Consider the following 25,555-nt stretch of genomic DNA (forward strand, 5'->3'; position numbering starts at 1 on the left):
TTATGAGAGAACATACGTTTATTTTTTGCTATAAATACATATACAGTCTGGATATAACTACAGGTGGCTTAAAGCATATTCCTTTTATTGGCATCCTTGAATTACCACCTAAGAACTACCTTTGAGTATAGGAATTTCCTAATGTTTATTTCCTAAACTTTTTATGGAAATCAAATATTATCTTTAAGTGAACAGAAATATGAATTAATCTAACAAGAAAAAAACAGAACACAAAAATAACAGCATTACCACCTGCAGAGTTTCCTGTAAAATGTAACTACACATTCCTAGTCTCAAAATATACCAAGTACACTTACACATGTTTCCATGTGACCTCAAAGGTACAATCTATACTTACTACAATATAACCTTTCCATACAGTAGTTGACTGAAATTACTTCTTCTTTTGAAAACTATACTCAGGACTATCTCATTCTTAATATTCTCAAACTTAGCTGATCTCCACCTCATTCTAACAGTTAGATAAGAGACAAAATACACTCTCCTCTCTGTGTACATCTATCACAATCTACAGTAAATCCATTTTTTGTCTCCCTTACACAGAGTTAGGCCAACACAAAGAAGGCACGGTCACTAAGTCTGCTACTGCAGCTAAGGAAACCCTCTGCGATGCACTGCCATTTGGGAGAATTCCTGACAGCAGCCACAGTATGTCCTACAGTAAAAACAGCCATCATGATTATTGTGTAAATGCCATGCAAACATTTGACCATGCTTTTTATCCTCCTCTTCCAGATAAAATCCACTTATGAACTGACTCCATTTACATAATCAGAATATTTTGCATAAAAAGCTACACCCCACCTTTTTCCCTGTTCAATCTTCTTACCTGAGTAAAAGTAAGGTGGGGTTTGGGAGCAAAGAAAAAGGAGGATACATTTTCTTTAATCTTCCAGAAGTATGCACCACACAGAAAATTCTCTTCAGTACCTAATAAATACAAGTCTCTACATCTAAAGATTTACTCTAAAAAGTCAAACTCAAGAGAGTCAATACATTTTTAATAATTAAAAAAATCTTTTATATATTCATGAATTCAACATTTTTCATTCAAGAAATTTATAACAGAAATTATGACAAAATTAAGCACACAAGTGATCAAAGTTTTCTCAAATACACCCCTGCTACTGACATATGTATGACACAATAAACTTCAGCCCTGAACGGTGAAAGCTCAGCTCCAAGACTAACCAAGTCTCATCTGCCCTCAGTCCACCAAAAGAGGGTAAATTTAGGATCGACAGTTTCCACATAAACACAACAGGCAGCCAACACTTCGTGTCCAGAACAAAACTATCACTTGAGGATGCCCAAATCTTTCCCATTTAGGTCTTAAGAAATAGTCTGGCCGACTCCCTCTTGTGAGAGCACGGCAACCACAACTAACTGCTGAACAATCATCGACAGGAAGACACTGGAACTCACCAAAAAAGATACCCCACATCCAAATACAAAGGAGAAGCCAAAATGAGATGGTAGGAGGGGTGAAATTACAATAAAATCAAACCCATAACTGCTGGGCGGGTGACTCACACACTGGAGAACACTTATACAACAGAAGTCCACCCACTGGAGTGAAGGTTCTGAGGCCCACGTCAAGCTTCCTGACCTGGGGGTCCGGCAACAGGAGGAGGAATTCCTAGAGAATCAGACTTTGAAGGCTAGTGGGATTTGACTACAGGACTTTGACAGGACTGAGGAAAACAGAGACTCCACTCTTGGAGGGCATACGCAAAGTAGTGTGTGCATCGGGACCCAGGGGAAGGAGCAGTGACCCCACTGGACACTGAACCAGACCTACCTGCTAGTGGTGGAGGGTCTCCTGCAGAGGCGGGGGGTGGCTGTGGCTCACCGTGGGGACAAGGACACTGGCAGCAGAAATTCTGGGAGGTACTCCTTAGCGTGAGCCCTCCCAGAGTCTGCCATCAGCCCCACCAAAGAGCTGGGTAGGCTCCAGTGTTGGGCCGCCTCAGGCCAAACAATCAACAGGGAGGGAACCCAGCCCCACCCATCAGCGGACAAGCGGATTAAAGTTTTACTGAGCTCTGCCCACCAGAGCAACACCCAGCTCTACTCACCACCATTCCCTCCCATCAGGAAACTTGCACAAGCCTCTTAGATAGCCTCATCCACCAGAGGGCAGACAGCAGAAGAAAGAAGAACTACAATCCTGCAGCCTGTGGAACAAAAACCACATTCACAGAAAGACAGACAAGATGAAAAGGCAGAGGGCTATGTACCAGATGAAGGAACAAGATAAAACCCCAGAAAAACAACTAAATGAAGTGGAGATAGGCAACCTTCCAGAAAAAGAATTCAGAATAATGATAGTGAATATGATCCAGGACCTCGGAAAAAGAATGGAGGCAAAGATCAAAAAGATGCAAGAAATGTTTAACAAAGACCTAGAAGAATTAAAGAACAAACAAACAGAGATGAACAATAACTGAAATGAAAAATACACTAGAAGGAATCAATAGTAGAATAACTGAGGCAGAAGAACGGATAAGTGACGTGGAAGACAGAATGGTGGAATTCACTGCCGCGGAACACAACAAAGAAAAAAGAATGAAAAGGAATGAAGACAGCCTAAGAAAACCCTGGGACAACATTAAACGCAACAACATTCGCATTATAGGGGTCCCAGAAGGAGAAGAGAGAGAGAAAGGACCAGAGAAAATATCTGAAGAGATTATAGTTGAAACCTTGCCTAACGTGGGAAAGGAAATAGCCACCCAAGTCCAGGAAGCGCAGAGAGTCCCAGGCAGAATACAGCCAAGGAGAAACATGCCAAGACATATAGTAATCAAACTGACAAAAATTAAAGACAAAGAAAAATTATTGAAAGCAACAAGAGAAAAATGACAAATAACATACAGGGGAACTCCCGTATGCTTAACAGCTGCTTTCTCAGCAGAAACTCTACAAGCCAGAAGGCAGTGGCATGATATACTTAAAGTGATGAAAGGGAAGAATCTACAATCAAGATTACTCTACCCAGCAAGGATCTCATTCAGATTCGACAGAGAAATCAAAAGCTTTACAGACAAGCAAAAGCTAAGAGAATTCCTCACCACCAAACCAGCTCTACAACAAATGCTAAAGGAACTTCTCTAAGTGGGAAACACAAGAGAAGAAAAGGACCTACAAAAACAAACCCATAACAATTAATAAAATGGTAATAGGAACATACATATTGATAATTACCTTAAAAGTGAATGGATTAAATGCTCCAACCAAAAGACACAGGCTCACTGAATGGATACAAAAACAAGACCCATGTATATGCTGTCTACAAGAGACCCACTTCAGACCTAGGGACACATACAGACTGAAAGTGAGGGGATGGAAAAAGATATTCCATACAAATGGAAATCAAAAGAAAGCTGGAGTAGCAATACTCATATCAGATAAAATAGACTTTAAAATAAAGAATGTTACAAGAGACAAAGAAGGACACTACATAATGATCAAGGGATCAATCCACGGAGAAGATATAACAATTATAAATATTTATACACCCAACATACGAGCACCTCAATACATAAGGCAACTGCTAACAGCTCTAAAAGAGGAAATCAACAGTAACACAATAATAGTGGGGGACTTTAACACCTCACTTACACCAATGGACATACCATCCTAGCAGAAAATTAACAAGGAAACACAAGCTTTAAATGACACAATAGACCAGATAGATTTAATTGATATTTATAGGACGTTCCATCCGAAAACAGCTGATTACACTTTCTTCTCAAGTGCACACGGAACATTCTCCAGGATAGATCACATCTTGGGTCACAAATCAAGCTTCAGTAAATTTAAGAAAATTGAAATCATATCAAGCATCTTTTCTGACCACAACACTATGAGATTAGAAATCAACTACAGGGAAAAAAATGAGAAAAACACAAACACATGGAGGCTAAACAATACGTTACTAAATAACCAAGAGATCACTGAAGAAATCAAAGAGGAAATCAAAAAATACCTAGAGACAAATGACAATGAAAACACAATCATCCAAAACCTATGGGATGCAGCAAAAGCAGTTCTAAGAGGGAAGTTTATAGCAATACAAGCCTACCTCAAGAAACAAGAAAAATCTCAAATAAACAATCTAATCTTACACCTAAAGGAACTAGAGAAAGAAGAACAAACAAAACCCAAAGTTAGAAGAAGGAAAGAAATCATAAAGATCAGAGCAGAAATAAATGAAATAGAAACAAAGAAAACAACAGCAAAGATCAATAAAACTAAAAGCTGGTTCTTTGAGAAGATAAACAAAATTTATAAACAAAATTAGCCAGACGCATCAAGAAAAAGAGGGATAGGACTCAAATCAATAAAATTAGAAATGAAAAAGGATGGCAGGGGGTGGGAGGGGTGGTGTGATGAATTGGGAGTTTGGGATTGACATATATACACTAGTATGTATAAAATGGATAACTAATAAGAATCTGCTGTATAAAAAAATAAATAAAATAAAATTCAAAAAGAAAAAGTCACTTAAAAAAAAAAGAAAAAGGAGAAGTTACAACAGACACCACAGAAATACAAAGCATCCTAAGAGACTACTACAAGCAACTCTATGCCAATAAAATGGACAACCTGGAAGAAATGGACAAATTCTTAGAAAGGTATAACCTCCCAAGACTAAACCAGGAAGAAACAGAAAATATGAACAGACCAATCACAAGTAATGAAATTGAAACTGTGATTAAAAATCTTCCAGCAGGGCTTCCCTGGTGGCGCAGTGGTTGAGAGTCCGCCTGCCAATGCAGGGGACACGGGTTCATGCCCCGGTCCAGGAAGATCCCACATGCCGCGGAGTGGCTGGGCCCATGAGCTGTGGCCGCTGAGCCTGGGCGTCCGGAGCCTGTGCTCCACAACGGGAGAGGCCACAACAGTGAGAGGCCTGCGTACTGCAAAAAAAAAAAAAAAAAATCTTCCAACAAACAAAAGTCCAGGACCAGGTGGCTTCACAGGTGAATTCTATCAAACATTTAGAGAATAGCTAACACCCTTCCTTCTCAAATTCTTCCAAAAAATTGCAGAGGAAGGAACACTCCCAAACTCATTCTATGAGGCCACCATCACCCTGATACCAAAACCAGACAAAGATACTACAAAAAAAGAAAATTACAGACCAATATCACTGATGAATATAGATGCAAAAATCCTCAATAAAATATACTAGCAGACAGAATTCAACAACACCTTAAAACGATCATACACCATGATGAAGTGATCATGATCATGATCCCAGGGATGAAAGGATTCTTCAATATACGCAAATCAATCAATGTGATATACCACATTAACAAATTGAAGAATAAAAACCATATGATCATCTCAAGTGACGCAGAAAAGCTTTTGACAAAATTCAACACCCATATATGATAAAAACTCTCCAGAAAGTGGGCATAGAGGGAACCTACCTCAACATAATAAAGGCCATGTACGACAAACACACAACAAACATCATTCTCAATGGTGAAAAACTGAAAGTATTTCCTCTAAGATCAGGAACAAGACATGGATGTCCACTCTCACCACTATTTTCAACATAGTTTTGGAAGTCCTAGCCACAGCAAGCAGAGAAGAAAAAGAAATAAAAGGAATACAAATTGGAAAAGAAGTAAAACTGTCACTGTTTGCGGATGACATGATACTGCACATAGAGAATCCTGAAGATGCCACCAGAAAGCTACTAGAGCTAATCAATGAATTTGGTAAAAGTTGCAGAATACAAAATTAATGCACAGTAATCTCTTGCATTCCTATACAGATCTCTTGCGTTCCTGATGAAAAATATGAAACAGAAACTAAGGAAACACTCCCATTTACCATTGCAACAAAAAGAATAAGATACCTAGGAATAAAGCTACCTAGGGAGACAAAAGACCTGTATGCAGAAAACTATAAGACACTGATGAAATAAATTACAGATGATACAAACAGATGGAGAGATATACCATGTTCTTGGATTGGAAGAATCAGTATTGTGAAAATGTCTATATTACCCAAAGCAATCTACAGATTCAATGCAATCCCTATCAAATTACCAATGGCATTTTTTACAGAACTAGAACAAAAAAATCTTAAAATCTGTATGGAGACACAAGAGACCCTGAATAGCCAAAGCAGTCTTGAGGGAAAAAAAACAGAGCTGGAGGAATCAGATTCCCTGACTTCAGACTATACTACAAAGCTACAGTAATCAAGACAATATGGTACTGGCACAAAAACAGAAAGATAGATCAACGGAACAGGATAGAAAGCCCAGAGAAAAACCCACGCACCTATGGTCAACTAATCTATGACAAAGGAGGCAAGGATATACAATGGAGAAAAGACAGTCTCTTCAATAAGTGGTGCTGGGAAAACTGGACAGCTACATGTAAAAGAATGAAATTACAACGATCCCTAACACCATACACAAAAATAAGCTCAAAATGGCTTAGAGACCTAAATGTAAGACTGGACACTATAAAACTCTTAGAGGAAAACAAAGGAAGAACATTCTTTGACATAAATCACAGCAAGATCTTTTTTGATCCATCTCCTAGAGTAATGGAAATAAAAACAAAAATAAACAAATGGGCTAATGAAACTTCAAAGCTTTTGAAAAGCAAAGGAAACTACAAAAAATACGAAAAGACAACCCTCAGAATGGGAGAAAGTATTTGCAAACGAATCAATGGACAGAGGATTAATCTCCAAAATATATAAACATCTCATACAGCTCAATAATAAAAAAACAAACAACCCAATCAAAAAATGGGCAGAAGACCTAAATAGACATTTCTCTAAAGAAGACATACAGATGGCCAAGAAGCACATGAAAAGCTGCTCAACATCACTAATTATTAGAGAAATGCAAATCAAAACGACAATGAGGGGCTTCCCTGGTGGCACAGTGGTTAAGAATCTGCCTGCCAATGCAGGGGACACAGGTTCAAGCCCTGCTCTGGGAATATTCCACATGCCATGGAGCAACTAAGCCCATGTGCCACAACTACCGAGCCTGCATTCTAGAGCCCATGAGCCACAATTACTGAAGCCCACGCACTTAGAGCCCATGCTCCGCAACAAGAGAAGCCACTGTAATGAGAACCCCGCACACAGCAACCAAGAGTAGCTCCCACTCGCCGCAACTAGAGAAAGCCTGTGCACAGCAATGAAGACCCAGTGCAGCCAGTGAAGGGAGGGTGGGAGGGAGGGAGACGCAAGAGGGAACAGATATGGGAACATATGTATATGTATAACTGACTCACTTTGTTATAAAGCAGAAACTAACACACCATTGTAAAGCAACTATACTCCAATAAAGATGTAAAAATAAATAAATACATAAATAAATACATAAATAAGTTCAAAAAATAAATAAAAATAAATTTAAAAAAATAATAAAACGACAATGAGGTATCACCTCACACCACTCAGAACGGACATCATCAGAAAATCTACAAACAACAAATACTAGAGAGGGTGTGGAGAAACGGGAACCCTCTTGCACTGTTGGTGGGAATGTAAATTGATACAGCCACTATGGAGAACAGCATGGAGGTTCCTTAGAAAACCAAAAACAGAATTAACATATGACCCAGCAATCCCACTACTGGGCATATACCCAGAGGAAACCATAATTCAGAAAGACACATGCGGGCTTCCCTGGTGGCGCAGTGGTTGGGAGTCCGCCTGCTGATGCAGGGGGCGCGGGTTTGTGCCCCGGTCCGAGAGGATCCCATGTGCCACAGAGCAGCTGGGCCCGTGGGCCGTGGCCACTGGGCCTGCGTGTCTGGAGCCTGTGCTCCGTGACGGGAGAGGCCACAACAGTGAGAGGCCCGCGTATCGAAAAAAAAAAAAAAGACACATGCACCCCAATGTTCACTGCAGCACTATTTACAATAGCCAGGACATGGAAGCAACCTAAATGCCTGTTGACAGACGAATGGATACAGAAGATGTGGTACATATATACAGTGGAATATTACTCAGCCATAAAAAGGAACAAAATTGGGTCATTTCTACAGATGTGGATGGACCTAGAGACGGTCATACGGAGTGAAGTAAGTCAGAAAGAGAACAACAAATATCGTATATTAACGCATATATATGGAACCTAGAAAAATGGTACAGATGAACCAGTTTGCAGGGCAGAAATAGAGACACAGACATAGACAACAAACGTATGGACACCAAGGGGGAAAAGCGGGGGGGAGGGGGGGCAGGGGTGGTGGTGGGATGAACTGGGAGATTGGGATTGACATATATACACTAATATGTGTAAAATAGATAACTAATAAGAACCTGTTGTATAAAAAAATAAATAAAAATTAAAAAAAAAAAGGAAATACTCTGGCCATGGTGCCTTTAAGTCACATTCACCCCTTGTTCTAGGGTATGTCCTATGTCATATGTCATACAGAGGTTATGAGCATATGTCATAAATACACCCAAACACCATCATTCTACGAGGCTATTGTATTTCAAAGCAGCTGTCACTAGTAGAGAGAAACTATGTAGTATGTACACATTTCTTCATTTCATGATATGTCACTTCACAAAGGCTTACGTAAAGAAAAATTATTTTAATACTTACACTGGGGCTTCCCTGGTTGCTCAGTGGTTAGGAGTTCCACCTGCCAATGCAGGGGACATGGGTTCAAGTGCTAATCCGGGAAGATCCCACATGCTGCAGAGCATCTAAGCCCATGCACCACAACTACTGAGCCCATGTGCCACAACTACTGAAACCTGCAGGCCTAGGGCCCATGCTGCGCAACAAGAGAAGCCACCTCAATGAGAAGCCCACACACCGCAACAAAGAGTAGCCCCCGCTTGCCGTAACTAGAGAAGGCCTGTGTGCAGGAACGAAGAACCGAAGCAGCCAAAAATAAATAAATACGATAAATTTATTTAAAAAAAAGAAATACACTGTACTATTAATCTCAGTTTCACAAATTAACAAAGATATTTTTTAAAGGGAGAGACTGAGTTACTAAAATGTACAACAAAAACTAGAAAAAGAGCCAAAAATGATTCCAAATCTCCAACCAATCATCTGCAACATCAGAGGGAAAAACTGACCTTCAGCAGTGCAGAGCAGAGGGCTGGGTCACAGCGGGCGCTCGGCAGTGTGCTGACCAACGAACAGCCCTCGAGCGTCTCCCTTCTCCTCCTGCTCACTCACCAGTCCCAGCTTCGCCCACTGCTCACTACACTACCCATCGCTGACAGTGGGCAAGTGACTGGAAGAAAATGACCTCTGCTTGAAGGAGTGGGGATTAACAGTTGTGTTTATGACAAACAACACAGCATTTGGTAAGACAGCCAAGAAATGCTACTTTGCATTAAACACAATGCAGAATAAACCAAATGTCTTATATTAGTATAATAAAATAAAATGAAAGTTTTGACAAAAGAAAGAATAGGCTTCTCTCTGTCAAAATGGAAATTACTTGAGATTTTGTAGGTAGTAAAATCAGTAGCTAAGCTAATATTAAAACAAGTACAATTTTATCATATTATTTACCAGAAAATTTAGAAGTACAGCACATGAGCTGTGTGCCATTAAAAAGCACTGACCAGGCTTCCCTGGTGGCGCACTGGTTGAGAGTCTGCCTGCCGATGCAGGGGACACAGGTTCGTGCCCCGGTCCGGGAGGATCCCACATGCCACGGAGCAGCTGGGCCCGTGGGACATGGCCGCTGGGCCTGCGCGTCCAGAGCCTGTGCTCCGCAACGGGAGAGGCCACAACAGTGAGAGGCCCGCATACCGCAAAAAACCACTGACCTAGGGATGTCCACTTCAGCCAGGAAAGGGTAACTAGTATGGAAAATGCCCTCCAATGGTAAACAAATAGAAAAATAGACACAATCCAGGAAACTTTTCAGATCTTGAGACAACAGGCAAGGCAGGCCTGTGATCCCCACTGAACCCTCTGTCTGACTGAAGGCAACCCTGGACAACAGTACAGGAAGGGGAATCGAAGCAGAGCACTGCAGCTTCAGTAAGTTGAGGAGAGAAAATTTCAAGTTCTGGGAAGCTGAGTCAAGCTGACAATTGCAAGGCAGAGTATCAGAGATGAAAAAGTTGTAGAAAATAAGTTTCAGAAATCTGCACAAAGAGCCAGAGGACGACAGGACAACAAGTTCATCAGCAAGCTGAAAGTAAACATCATCACCCAGCAAAAATTTCTTCAAAAATAAAGGTGTCTACCGAGAAAGAATGGATAGACAAGATATGATAGACTCATACAAGGAAATACTACTCAGCAATAAAAAGGAACGAATTACACAACAACATAGATGAATCTCAACTACACTGTGCTAAAAAATGCCTTACACAGTCATTCATACTATACAATTCTGTTGACATGAAATCCTACGACAGGCACAGGCAAAACTGATCTGAGGTGGAAGAAAAACAGCAGTTGTCTCGGGCTGGGCGGGCGGGGGAGGGTGCTGGGGCAGGGACTGTGAGCATGGAGGGACTTTCTGTGCCCCCCATTTCTTGTTTGTAAGAAAGGTTTCAGCCTCCTAGACCTTCCCTGAGTTCCAAAGGGCAGATTCCAACAGTTACTAATTAGAGGAGTGAGGGAATGCAGAAACAAAGGAAGAGCAGTCAAGAAATAACAGTGCAGGGGTTTCCCTGGTGGCGCAGTGGTTAAGAATCCACCTGCCACTGCAGGAGACACGGGTTCGACACCTGGTCCAGGAAGATCCCACATTTCCACGGAGCAACTGAGCATAATTAACTCTGTCTCGGGACTTCCCTGGTGGGCAGTGGTTAAGACTCTGCGCTCCCAATGCAGGGGGCCCGGGTTCAATCCCTGGTCAGAGAGCTGTATCTCACATGCATGCCACAACTAAGAGTTCGCATGCCACAACTAAGGAGCCAGCAAGACGCAACTAAGGAGAAAGCCCTTGAGCCGCAACTAAGGAGCCCGCCTGCTGCAACTAAGGAGCCCACCTGCTGCAACTAAGACCCAGTGCAACCAAATAGATAAATAAATAAATATTTTAAAAATAAAATAAATTTGTCCCATCAATCTGAGGAAACAGTTCATATTAATTTTTAAAGCTGGTAAAACTATTTTCTCCAGAGCTACAAGAGCTTGAACAACATGGAAGGAATCCTAAAATAATTTAACTTTTAAAACAACTTTTACTTATGCTAATTACATGACATCTGTAATATACAATTGTATTATACGAAGACAAGCCACGTTATAAAGCCTTTAGAGGTCATGAATAAATAAGCATACAAAAATCAGCCAAGGACTTCAAGGTAGTGTCTATGCTAAAATCTATTTCACTTAAACGTCCAGGATACCTCATCCAGAAAAGTAAAATTAAATCCAGCTTGAAAGAAAAGTTGAGCTGAAGTGTGTGCAATATCTATCTGTATGTATATACACAGAAGTCAACTATCTTTTTTTTTTTTTAAGTTTGGTGTATGATTTCCATACAGAAAAACCTCCAGTTCAGTGAGTCTGACAAACATACTCAGTTGTATGGCCATGGAAGATACGGCCTCTTTCCATCACCCCAAGAAGTGCTCTCATGCCCTTCTGTACACAGGTCTCTCCCACCCTCAGCCCTAGGCAACCACTCACCTCATTTTTATTCTCAGAGCTTTGCCTTTACCAAAATGTTGTATAAATGGAATCAAAGTTATATTCGCGCTTTGTGTTTTCACTTGGTAAAATGCTTTGGCGATTCACCCATTTTGCCGCCTATGTCAGTAGCTAATTCCTTCCTATTGCTGAATAGGATTCCACCGTAAGGGCGGACCACAACCTGCTCATCCATTGACCAGCTGTTGGGCATCCGAGTTGTTTGCCATTTTAAGTGATTATGAATAGAGCTGCTATAAACATTCATACACACGGACATAAATTTTCATCTCCCCTGGGTAAATACCTCCAAGTAGGATTACTGGACTGTATGATAAGTATATGCTCAACTTTATAAGAAACTGCCAAATCGTTTTCCAAAGTGGTTATAACACTTTGCGTTCCCACCAGCGAAGCAAGAGAGTTCTAACTGCTTCACAGCTTTGTCTCTGGGCACTGTCACCCTGTGTTGTCTTGTTCTGTTTTAATGCTATAGCCATTCTAATAGGATTGCAATGGTATCTCAATGTGGTTGTCATCTGCATTTCCCCAACGATTAATGATGCTGAGCATCTTTCTGTGTGCTTATTCTTATCCATATGAAGGGGATGAAAGGCCTAATCAAACCTTTTGGCCATTTTTTCAATTGAAGTTTTTATTGAGACATCTTTTTTTTTTAACTGAAGTATAGTTGCTGTACAATATTACATAAGTTACAGGTTACAATATAGTGATTCACAATTTTTTTTTAATTAATTAATTTATTTTATTTTTGGCTGTGTTGGGTCTTCATTGCTGCGCGCAGGCTTTCTCTAGTTACGGCGAGCAGGGGCTACTCTTCATTGCAGTGCGTGGACTTCTCTTGTTGCGGAGCATGGGCTCTAGGTGCGCGGGCTTCAGCAGTTGTGGCTCGCAGGCTCTAGAGCCCTAGACTCAGTAGTTGTGGCGCACGGGTTTAGCTGCTCTGTCGCATGTGGGATCTTCCCGGACAAGGGCTCAAACCCGTGTCCCCTGCATTCACAGGCAGATTCTTAACCACTGGGCCACCAGGGAAGCCCTGATTCACAATTTTTAAAGGTTATACTCCATTTACAGTTATTATAAAGCATTGGCTATATTCCCCATGTTGTACAATATATCCTTGTAGTTTATTTTATTAATAGTTTGTACGTCTTACTCCCCTACCCCTATACTGCCCCTCCCCAATCCCTCTCCCCAGTGGTAATCACTAGTTTGTTCTCTATATCAGTGAGGCTTTTTTGTTTTTGTTATATTCACTAGTTTGTTGTATTTTTTCAGGTTCCACATGTAAGTGATAACATACAGTATTGTCTTTCTTTGTCTGACTTATTTCACTTAGCATAATGCCCTCCAAGTCCATCCATGTCGCTGCAAGTGGCAAATTTTTGTTCTTTTTAGTGAGACATCTATCCTTTTTAATATACAGTTAATCAAAGAAGAAATGCTGAAAATTTGCATATTTTGATAAGCCACTTAGAATTCATGAGTAGACAAAAATCTAAAATGCTTCCTTACCATACCAATTCCCAACACCCTACTTGCCCCCCGCTAAAAAAAATATCTATGATATGCCAAAACAGGTAGAAAGAAAAAAAATCCCCTCCTCTCCTTACTCTGAATGTAAAAACCACAGGAAAAGTCGTCTCCCTACTTTTAGGGACAGGAATGGACCAATTTCCCTATTTTTACAAGTATTTGCTGAAACCACACTCTTTCCGTAGTATGAGCCAGGAACACATGATTGGCAACTACCTGCAGAGCTCTGCAGATACAGTGGTAACGCAAGTCAGCATGGGCGATACATACACGCTGAATACACGCATCGTGGTCGACACGTGGCTGACAGCACAGAAAGGAAGCACAGTGCTGCGGGCAGGTCTGCGGGCAGGTCCGCGGGCAGTTGAGCAGGCAGCACGACGCTCCTCGCTATGAAAGCACGACCCACATGCAGGAGCGCAAGGGCTAAGACTTACTGCAAAGGAACCTGAAAACTCGATAACCACCGTATGAAACCTTGGGCAAGTTTCTTAACATCTCTAAGACCCGTTTCTCATCTACAAAACATGAATAGTAACTGCTACCTTCCTGAATTACTATAAAAAATTAAATAATATTCTAACTCACACAACAACTGACACATAAATGGCAGCTATTATGATTATTACATTCACCCGAAGTTCCTGAATCACAATGTGAGACTGGAAAGATAAAGATGCACTCTTCAGACAGCTGTGCGTATGAAACTGGAGGCTCACACAGCAGGTAATGTGCACACACTGGACGCACTGAACTAAATGCAGGTGCAGGGTCCCGACCACGCATGAAAACTACCAGGTGTTTACATAAGAGGTGCCCTGGAGTTGGCAATCATGAAAGCCTCTGTGGACCTTATTTCTTACGATTTGCCTCAGCGTTTCAAATGCACTGACACTTCTTTGCAAAAGGATCTAATCTAATCACCCTTGGTCTCGCATGACCTCATCACGGACGGCTTATTTTCCTCCAAGATGCTACAGCTATGCCATACAAATTAGACTGGTGCGTACACACCTCAGTGACATTTTCCACCCACTCTGCTTGCCACATTCCCAGTGCAGCCAAATGTGGAACAGCTTCTGGACAGCTTCTTAAATGCCCTGTTCTTGCCTGACAAACGGAGCGCAGCTTCAGCACAGTCCGGCGCCAATGACTGGTTTGGACAGCCAGAGGCCAATTTTATTTTTTGTGACAGGTGCTCTATAAGGATTTTTTTCCATGAATCAATACATGAAATCAACAGTTTAAGATTATCACTTGGATTCAAGTGTCCTGATATCTCCTATGCTCAGGTTTTAGGACAACATTAAAAATTTACATCAGACGTTGAACAATCTGAATCACATTTCCCATGTAAACCTGTTTAAATCTCTTAAGGGTAGAGTCTGTAACTCAGTTAATATGTACAGTCTCTGTACAATCTAGGTCCATCTCTGTGCTTATTCTTGCACTTTCTCTACCTGGATTGCCCTTCCACAGCTACAGCCAGCCCTTCTTCTCTTCCCCTGCAGGCTCCCCCAGGAAGACAGTCGTCCCCTCCCTCTGCACTTCCCACCATACTTTTCTCCATCAACGTTTCTACCTTGTTTCCCTGCTCCTGCCCCATCTGCCCTATGTTCTTCAAGCCAGGCACCGTTCCCAGCAGGCAGGAGGAACATCTGTCCAGAGGAGGCAGGGAAAGGGCAGGTGTGCCCGGGGGTGAGACAGAATTAAAATACTTGATCAGCCTTACTTACAGAGCTAGTAGAGGAGGTGAGAACTCTTAGCCAGACTTAAGAATATTAAGCAAACAGGAAAAAAATGTGGCCATTAGAGGTCCAAGAAAGCAGGAAAACAAAAAGTTGAACAAAAAAGGAAACGTAATCACACTGAATTAACTGGCTCAACAGTGAGCAATGTTTACAAAGTCAAGAAAAATTAAAAACTAAATTATGGGTCTAAACAAAAATTGTGATTTAACTATATAGCAAAGTTGAAAATGTAACTTTTTCTAAAATTGATGCATCAGTGACTCCTGACTAGTACAGAAATATAGTTAGGAAACATGGATGCAAACGCTAAAAGAAACGTCTAAAGCAGAGGATTCCAGGGGCCTCCAGGAGGGGGGCACGAGATGCTTAAAAGATGTCTTTATTCCAAAATGGGGGTCTTCAGAGGGTCTCAAGGCAGCCTTCCTTCTGTCTACCACCTTCCCACAAACCATTAACCCTGAAAATGGTCTCCATACATATTTCAGCAACTCCGCTCCTCCAAAACTTTGCTTTGCTTTCTTAGGGTTGCGGTTGTAAACTCCTCCATCCCAAATCCCTGCCTTCTAGCCCAACACCCCAAAACACAGCAAGAACCAAGAGCCAGCTCTGGCAAAGCAGCTTCTGGAGCAGAGCCATTCTGCAGGGGCTCAGGTGGGCCAGGGGCTTATGATGGGGCACTCAGGTAGATCCAGGGGCCTGGACCTCAGCATCACAGCTCTGGACTCACTCTGGGGGAGGCCAGAATTACTCATGTGGTCTGACTGTTTGTCTGGAGCTGGGGGAAACAATTACAGGAACACTGGTTAGAAGGTTATTTTCCTAGGCTTATATATTTTCAAACACTGGGGGAGGAAAAAAAAAAAAAGAGCCAACGCAGAATCAGTAGATTATGTCTTGGTGCTAAAAGCTCCACGGAGCTGGGGCAGAGGCTCTTGGTCCATCAGGAGCTGGCCTGGTATCTCACCACCCTCCCGTCAGGCTTTTCTTCCACTGTGTATTATATCAAGAAGAAGATTTTTGAGTAACTTCTACTAAATACTGCCCCCTCATGTAACCGTCTTGTGCTGTACCAAGATGAGATATTTTTAAGCGCTAATGCTGCTGAAAAGCTACACTTGATATTCTGCCTCTTGTTTGGATCTACTAAGAGAACTTATTTTGTGCCAAGCATTAAATATTCCTTCATTCAGCATTTAGCAAAAACCACCTACAGGTCAAGCAGAAAAGATGCAGAGGTGAAATAAAATCTTTTTTATTTCGAAGACTCTAGGAAACAGACTTTCACCCAAATAAATGTTACAGTTACAGGAAGAAACATATAATCTGGACTGGGAGGAGGGAATGAAACAAGGCTGTCACCTCACGACCTGCAACACAATCACACCTGGCACAGCCATGCAGAAGAGGCTCCTCTGACAGCCAATAAAGAGCAGCAGGAATTGGAAAAACAGGAGTAAGACTTACGGGCCTTGCTAGGAAATTGAAACTGCATGACATAATTTCCCTTCCCTAATACCTAGCCTCCGTAGAAACAGAAGTGGCTTGGGAAGAAAGAGAACAAAGGAGGAAAGTGAGCTGACCTTCAGAAGGAAATGGAAAAACCACCAGGGCCCTGCCACTTGGACATCCAAGACAAGGACACTGGCCAAAGTGAAATTCAACACAGTTATAAACTGTCATGAATACTGAATCCATGAAGTCCAAGTTCATGAGGCTTTTACCGACACAACATATTGGTACAACAAAGTGCTTACCAATGCCAATACCCCAGGAGAGATGTATGAATCGTCTACCAACTGTCTGTCCTTGATTTACCACTAAACTAACCAGAAAGAGCAGTCTTTGGAAATGACAAACTGGGATAGAATCTCAAGTTTACAACTTCCCAGCGGTGGAGCATGAAACAAATTCCGAAGTTACAAATTACAAAGAGCCCAGTCTTCCTCTCATTAAAACGGGAAAACTCCCACGGAGTAACTGCTAACATTTCTGAGTGCTGAGCACCTTACACACCTCTCACCACCCTGGGAGGTGCTATCAAAACACCGTTTGTTGGATGGGAAAGCTAGGTTTAGGTAGCTAGTCAAGAGTTAGTAAGTAGCTAAGTTGCCATCTGAATCCAGAGCCTACGACAATCAGGTACCAGAGTAAAGGGCACAAGCTCTGAACCAGACTGAGTCTGAATCCCAGCTTTGCATTTACTAGCTTAGTAACTTTTAACCTCTCTGTACTTAAGTTATGCAAACGTGAAAGAGGGGAGAGGAGCAACCTCACTCACGGGGTTATTGTGAGGACCCATCAGCAGCTATAACTTGGTGTTTATAAGGCACCAGGCACTATTCTAAAGCATGCGATGTTACTGCTGTTGTTAATCATTATTATTACACTATCTCAGCAAAAATATATACATAGTATCTACACAGAGAAGGTACTACATAACTTCTGTTCTTTCTCTCACTTACTCTGCAAAATTCACTACCTTTTGTTAGTTTCTACTGTGTGTCAAAGAAACCCTAAGACAGGGGAAAGAAAAATCAAAGCAAAACAAAAAACCAAGACACAAGTGTGGCAAGAGAATCAGACTCACAGTTCAGAAGGCCACCATAACTCTGTGACGAAGTCAAACGATGATTTACAAATACTCCTAGTTTCTCTTTCCTCTTTCCATAGCGGTCAGAAAGAACCTGACAAGAAAAGACAACGTGCGTTTATAAAATCGTCTTCACTACCACTTCTTCAAAGCTCTATTGTGTTCATCCCCTCACAGTCAGCTTCAATACCTACCACGCATACCGTGCCAGACCTGGAATGAGGGATAAAAACATGTTATCAAGTCCCTGTCTTCAAACCTACATTCCAGTTAAGAAAATAATGTGGAAAACTGAAAACTATTAAACCATACCAAGAAGCATATATTAATGAGTCACAAAGTTAGTGAATAAGTTCAGGGTAAGATCACCAACAATATATACATCTATTTCATCCTCTCCCACCAAAATCACACTAAAGAGATATAAAAAAATTTTAAAAACAAAACATAGCTCAGGCAGAACTGAAAGGAGAAAAAGAAAGGGAATTCTGGAAGCTGTGAGAAAAGTTTCTCACATGGAAGATAAAAACCAAAACAAAATAAGAAAAAAAACTTGGAGGAAACGGAAACTATGAAAGACTGTAAGCATAGTAAATGACTCAGCAGGCCAAGAAAGCCAGATGCTAAGCCAGCAGTGGAAAAAACTAAGACCCAATTCCATTTACACATCGGTATCCCAGAAGACTCAGAACTGGCAGCACCCGTGCAGCCAACTGAGGGTGAGGAAGGTGGAGGCCTAAACACAGAGGAGCAGGTGAAGCTGCTTAAGCCACAGCCAGAACCTCAACACCATCTCTGACACAGACTGGACGGTCACTCCGTGGTCTCTGGACTGAAGTCCCCCTGTCCAGCTGCACTAACACAGGCGGACTTCATCAGCGTACATAACTCAACGGTGGATGCTTCAGCTTCCCACCACCCACCCACTCAGCCCCCAGAATTCTACAGATAAGAGTCTGGGGAATCTGTTCAGGCCAAGGAGAAAGACCTAAAGATACACTGGGGATTCCCCAACAAATGGTCCACCCAGAATATCCTGATGTAAAAGTCAAAAGGCCCAGTCCATGGCAGACGGAAGGACGGGGGTGGGAGGGTGGGAGGGAAGGAAGCAAGGAGGGAAATAACTTGAAAGAAACAGAAACTATACAATCAATAACCTAGAGATAAGAAGACACTGCAATCAATAAACAAAAACAGGATGTTCTATGAAATATTACTCAGCCATAAAAAGAAACGAAATTGAGCTCTTTGTAATAAGGTGGATAGACCTAGAGTCTGTCATACAGAGTGAAGTAAGTCAGAAAGAGAAAGACAAATACCGTATGCTAACACATATATATGGAATTTAAGGGAAAAAAATGTCTTGAAGAACCTAGGGGTAAGACAGGAATAAAGACACAGACCTACTAGAGAACGGACTTGAGGATATGGGGAGGGGGAAGGGTGAGCTGTGACAAAGAAAGAAAGAGGCATGGACATATATACACTACCAAACGTAAGGTAGATAGCTAGTAGGAAGCAGCCGCATAGCACAGGGAGAGCACAGGGAGATCAGCTCGTGCTTTGTGATAAGAGAGAAGAGATATGGGAACATATGTATATGTATAACTGATTCACTTTGTTATAAAGCAGAAACTAACACACCATTGTAAAGCAATTATACCCCAATAAAGATGTGTAAAAAAAAAAAAACAGGATGTTCTTTTAAAAGAACAAAAGAAGTACTCTTGGATATTAAAGAAGCTTAGCACAGAAATAAAAAACTAAAGAAGAAAGTTAAGTCAAATTGAAGACATTTCCCTGAAAGCAAAATAAAAAGGAAGGAAGAAAGGAAGGGAGGAAGGGAGGGAGGGAGGGAGGGAAGGTGGGAAGAAAAGTATACTGGAGTGAAAGTATAAGAAAATTACAGAACTTGTCTATAACACCCAAGTTGTGGATAACAAGACTTCCAGAAAGACAGAACAAGGAAACAGAAGGGAGAAAATCTTCAGCACAATAACTTGAAAACATTTTCCCATAGCTGAGGGATAAAAGTTACCAGAATGAAGGTCCCCACTAGACAAGCAGAACAGTAGATGAAAAGAGACCCACACTTCATGCCATTTAAAAAGACTTGGACAATTTTTTTAATTCCTACAAGCTTCTAAAGATGGAAAGAAAAAAGTTACATACAAAGAATAAAAAATTAGAATAAGCTTCTGAACTGAAAACCAGTAACATGGCGCACAGGAGGCAACGGAGCAGAGCGATGCCAACACAGAACTCCACACTGGCCACACCACCAATCACCTTCTCCATCACGCTCACTCTCCAACTTTCTGCCTCTTAAGCGTCCTACCTCAGGAAGCCACTGGAGCAAGTCCTCCACCAAAATGTGAGCATAACAAAGTAGGAGGAAGCCATGGACAAACACGAACGTCGATGCAGAGATGAGGGCATCTCCAGGGCGACAGTGAAAGGAGATTCCAGAACGGGAGCTGCGCGGCAGGACAGGACAGTCGGAGCAACGTGGCTCGTGAGAAAGGAATGTGGAAGTCTGCCACACCTGCCCAAAGACACTGGACCACCTTTCTAAAGTGATTCACCTCTGTATGGTGTGCGCCACCCAAACGAAGAAGTCAGTCAAGAAACACACACACAAGCGATACCACAAACATGAAACTCAACTCTGAAGAAAAGCCAAAGGATGAGAGCAAAGGAACGTCCAGGGGCAACACCACAGGAAAAGGCGTAAGGAGCAACCAGCTCAGAAAAGAAGAAAACAGAGATCTCCAGGAAATCGTATCCCAGAAAGAGAATGTGAAGTCTATGTGACTGACCTTGTGGAAGATTTACTAAAAGGCTATCGGAAAGTATGGGGAAAATAAGCAGCAGGCATAAAAAGAACTAAGAACACGGGATTCAGTGGTCAGAGGAAGGTGACTATCCATCACACTTACCCTGTGCGTCTCTCTACAACGTACTCACCTACTGTCCCATCACCAATGACTTGCTTCTCTCTGCCCCTCACTGGCCTGGAGACCTTGTAGAGGGCCATTTCTCAGCGATCACGTTCCCAAACCCAGTGTAATGCTTGCTACAGCAGTGCACATGAGAGCAAGGATCTTTCTGCGTTTATTCACGTACTGAGTACCTACTCTACATACCTGGCATGCTTCTAGCGAACTAGAAGTCAAAGACATACAGACTTTGCTTGGCCTTCAAGAGTCTAAACTATTTTTATTCCTGAGAAAACAAATATTTATTCTATATCCTCATCCTCCCCAAAAGATGAAAAGTTCACCAACGGCTTACAGAATTTCAACAGGCAAGTTATCACTAACGGATTGGTACCCCGAGACATGATGATGCTTTTTGACACGGCATGCATTATGTAATATGAAAAGTGTCAGCCTGGGCGTTAGGGAATCTGGCTTCTGCACGTTATGACATGAGGCCCTTATTGATCAAGCCCAATCTAACTCTCCAGAGTCCTAACATCTCTCAACATCGGTCTCCTAGGAATCCTACACTCCAGCAAAGGTAAGCTACTTCCAGTTTACAGAACACATGTGCCCTCCCTCACACCTCTATGCCATTTGCAGGTCCCTCCACCTGGATATTCCTGCCCTGGCTGAACCAGGATGCACACCTGGAGGGAGCCACGTCCCTCTCTCCTGCACTCCCCCAGCATCCCATCACTGACAGAGGGATCTCTGGAGTGACTGACACATGCCATGCATGGTACCGGGCACTGGAATACACATCAGTCAACAGGGGAGACATGGCCCTGTCCCCAAGGACCCTTGGGGTGTAGCTTCTGGTTTAACATGCTTACTAGAGTGAATGTTAAATCCTACCCGATCTGTCAGCCTCTCCCTCCACCCAAACAGCAAGATTCTAGGGACAATGGCAGCCTCTTTCAGCTCTGCAGCCTCAGGACCGACACACTATTAAATAAAACCAAAGCTAAGGTCAAAAAAACTCCAGTTAGTGGCAGGAGGTAAGTAACACGTGCTCTTTAGAGGCCCTCTGCCTTTTCTTTTCTTTTCTTTTCTTGTTTGTTTTTGACCTCTTTTCTATTAGAGGAGTACAAACCTGAAAACTCCATTCATTGAAATGCAAGTCTCTTACAACTGGCTTTCTTCTTGCTGTGAAAGGCAAAACACTCCCCAGGTCTGGTTTTTGTTCACCACTATATACCCAATAGTATACACTGTATCAAACACGTAGAGTACTTAATCAATAAACATGTACTCGATGCATGAGTGATAATGCCTGAATAAATGAATGGATACACTAGATTTTGAGTGCCTTATAACTGCTCTTTGCTTCATACTGTATTTTAAGGAGAATTCAAGTAAGTAACAACATTTCATTTTAAGCAACAGGAGGCCTGTTCACTTGTCATGTTAGCAGTGGGAGACTCAGTGCATGCTGAGTTCCAGCACTCCTGTCTATCACATGAGCCAATCTATCTTTATTAAGAACATGAAGCTATGCATTTTAACTATAAAACTGATAAAATATAAGCATAAAAATTTGAACTAGTTCAAATAGAGCAGAAAACTAGATACTTCCCAAACTGTATAGTTAAAATACATAAATAAAATCTTTTACTCCAGATAGATAAACAGAAACTAAGCTTGTCTCACTATACAATAAAATACACTGCCAGGTCCCTGAAGATATTTGTAAGATGGATACTCTCTACATTTTGGGCATGAATGGTGTGTTTTATGATGGGTATAAATAGACACCTGGGCTGCTCTGAACCCCTTTCCCTTTCTAACATGCAAACTAAAATTTCCCACCAGTCTCACACTCTAAATCTGTGCTTCACTAACAGGTAAAGTATTTCCTTCCATCACCTTGCTTACAGTGTTCCCATTTCAATGCACAATCCAACGTGGCCAGCTTTCTAACATCCATCTCTCAGTAAGTCTCAATAACAACCCTAACCATCATACAATGACAGCCTTTCTCCTAAGAGCTTTATAAGTACTAGCTCCTCACGCCTCTAGCTGGTTACTATTAGTGTTCCCATTTTACACAGAAGAAAGCTAAGTCTGAAAGAAATTAAGAAATTTTCAAGGTCACACAACAAGCAAGGGAGAGATCAGGGATTCAAACACTAGCTTAATAGCACTTTTAAAATCATGATGTTATCCTGTTTCCCAAATTAACCAGATAATATTACTGTTAAAACAATAAACATGATCTGGGCTTTCCAAAGCAAGCACAGCAGAAAAACTCTTCCTAAAGCTGAGTAACATTCAACATGACACACTGACAAATTATAAGTTATCTGGCTCGAATTAAGCATGTAGGCTGAACTCCTGGAGAAGAATTGGTCGTTTTATGCTAAGTGCTAAATAAGGCCGAAACCCACTATTTCTTAACCCATAACATCGTAACAATTTAAGTTAACTGTGACGGTCTCCAGTGTCCAAAATATACAACCATTTCACACAGGCTGCCCTTCCTCTAAGCTCAGTCTACCAACAGTTTTGTACGTAGGCAAGCTGCAACCTGTATTCTAAAAAATACTAGATCAGAAGTAACTTTCTGAAAAACCCAAAAATATATAAAGAATGTGAATATGATTATGAAAATCATCTGGGCAAACAAAAGCTTCTTTATGCTTCAAACTAATTTTCTAGCCAAAAATATTCTAATACTAGACTGTGGTGCTGCTCACAGGTTGGGATGCAGTGTCTCAGGCATCTCTGAGATGCTGGTACTAAACTAATGACTAAGTGAATACATTAACAAGAGAGAAGAGGTAAAGTTACTAAATTCAGAAAAAACAATATTAACAACAACACTAATAACAGATTGCCTATTATGCCTGCAGAGTAAATGATGAATATAAACTGCCTTCTAGTTCTTGGAGAAACTGATCAAACTAAATCGGAGAATGATTAAGATTAGCCTTCAGGAACTTCCCTGGCGGTCCAGTGGGTAAGACTCTGCGCTCCCAATGCAGGGGGCCCGGGTTCGATCCCTGGTGGGGGAACTAGATCCGGCATGCATGCTGCAACTAAGGCCCGGCGCAGCCTAAATAAATAAAAATAAATCTTTAAAAAAAAAGATTAGCCTTCAAATTCCCACGACAGAAATATCTACATTGTTAGGAACTGTATTTGTTGAACATCAGGTTGATTCTTTCCTTATTTATTTATATGACTAGCCATGTACGAACTATATTATACCACATTTGTAAGAGAGTTATGATAATCTCTACCTAACAGATGAGATAACAAGATTAGAGTTTAAGCAACCTCATCCCCATCACACAGGGAGGAAGGATCAGATCTGAGACTCAAAGTAAAATCTGTCCGAAGTCCATGCTCTTAACCACTGCTCTATTTTGCACTGTGAATAACATTCCCAGAAAATTCTACTGTGCAAAAGGCTTAAAAATATTAGCAAAACACTATTCTACTCAAATTAATTAATAGGCACAGTTAATATATTCAAGACAAGTCAACCCTTCAATCATACTCAAAAGAACTAATGGTTATTACGGTATATCTAAGGGTCATTTTGTCTACCTGAGAGAGACACCAAAAGAAGGACCTATGAACCAAATTCAAGAAGTAATTAGAAGGAGCATCTCCTGTAGGGACCAAGAGAGGTAACTGATCAAGGGACAGTCATTTGGACATTAATGGCCCAGATGAAACCAGAAACCATCATTACCTGCACAATGGAAGCAGTATGCAAGTGAGGGTCCCAGATCTAGGTAAGGAAGAGTAAAGACACTCTATCCTGTCTCTCCTGGAGACAGCAAAGTAAACCTGGATGGAGCAACTGCAGAAGCTATTTAATGAAAAGTACACAGTAGCAGGTGGATTAGGAAAGGAGACTGGAATTCAAACCACCACCAGATTAGCAGATTTAAATATGACAAAGAGCCCCTAACAAAATACCCTAAATGTGGAGGATGTGCTCCACATATATTCGGCATAGGAAGAGCCAGGCACACTTTGATTCCCATGGGAAAAGACAATCAAGGTAAGTCAATACTGAAATGAAACAGATGTTAGAATTAGCCCACAAAGCCTTTAAAGCAGCTATTATGCAAATAATCCCATAAACAAGCACACACCCAATATACTCAATATCACAAATTCTTTTTATCTCTTAAACCCACGGGCTTTGCCCCCCCACACACACACTCCATAGAAACTTCTCTATCCAAGATCACCAATAATCTCCAAACTGCTCGATCCAGTGGTCAGTACTCTGGCCTCACCTGAAAAGAGTCGGTCACTTCCTCTCCCCTCCTCTTGGCTCCCAGGATGCCGTCTTCCCCTGCGTTCTTCTCAGCTCACAGGTGCTTCCTCCTCTCTCTAACCAGTCAATTCCAGAGCCCCCAGGACTGTCTGTTCTCCTCTTAGCTGTGCTTACCTCCCAGGCAAGCTCACTCTGAATGCTGTCTCCTGCTAACTCTAAAATGCGTCTCTAGTTCAGACCCGCTGCCCAGCTGTTGTCCTGGACCGACTGCTGTCAACCCTGCATCGCAGCCACCACCTTCCACCTTCTCCTGTGCATCACAGAGAAGAAGCCAGAACTGGGTTTCCCAAAACCCCCTCCTGCCATGACTCAGGGCTGGAGGTAACTAATAAGAGGCACTTGTGCAAGACTGGTAAGACGAACGAGAAAAGTACTCTCAGGAGGTAGCTGTGGGCAGAAGCATAGCTGCAGGTCGATGCGTAGGGAGAAAAAAGAATTCACCAACTGTGGCAGCTAAGAGCTAGAGTGGCTTCCACAGAGAATTCCCAGTGGTTCCAGAGGGAGACCCCAGGAACCACCTGCTTCAACCACTGAGATCAGCAGCAGCGGCTCCAACTGTCCAGATCACTGCTGATTCCAGATGAACTCCTGGGACACACTCACTGTAATGGCTGCTTCCTTGACCTTCAACCCTGCCAGCCCTATAGCAACAGAAGTGATGGATTCTAGTTCCTATATTGAAAAAAAGTCTAGAGTGGCTTCTGTTTTCCTGACCAAACCGTGACAGAT

General features: G+C 41.8%; 1 protein-coding gene across 6 annotated transcripts in view; it reads right to left on the bottom strand.

The window, feature by feature from the left end:
* The window catches only part of PTK2 (protein tyrosine kinase 2), a 251,013-nt gene that overhangs the window by 202,854 nt on the left and 22,604 nt on the right, over positions 1-25,555 (bottom strand). For all 6 annotated transcript variants that reach the window (XM_060127770.1, XM_060127769.1, XM_060127767.1 and 3 more), the window contains exon 2: positions 17,543-17,639. The gene's annotated coding sequence lies outside the window, so the exon portion shown is untranslated. The remainder of the gene's footprint in view (positions 1-17,542; positions 17,640-25,555) is intronic.

Source organism: Lagenorhynchus albirostris, chromosome 17 (genome assembly GCF_949774975.1).
Source record: "Lagenorhynchus albirostris chromosome 17, mLagAlb1.1, whole genome shotgun sequence".
Taxonomy (NCBI): Eukaryota; Metazoa; Chordata; class Mammalia; order Artiodactyla; family Delphinidae; genus Lagenorhynchus; species Lagenorhynchus albirostris.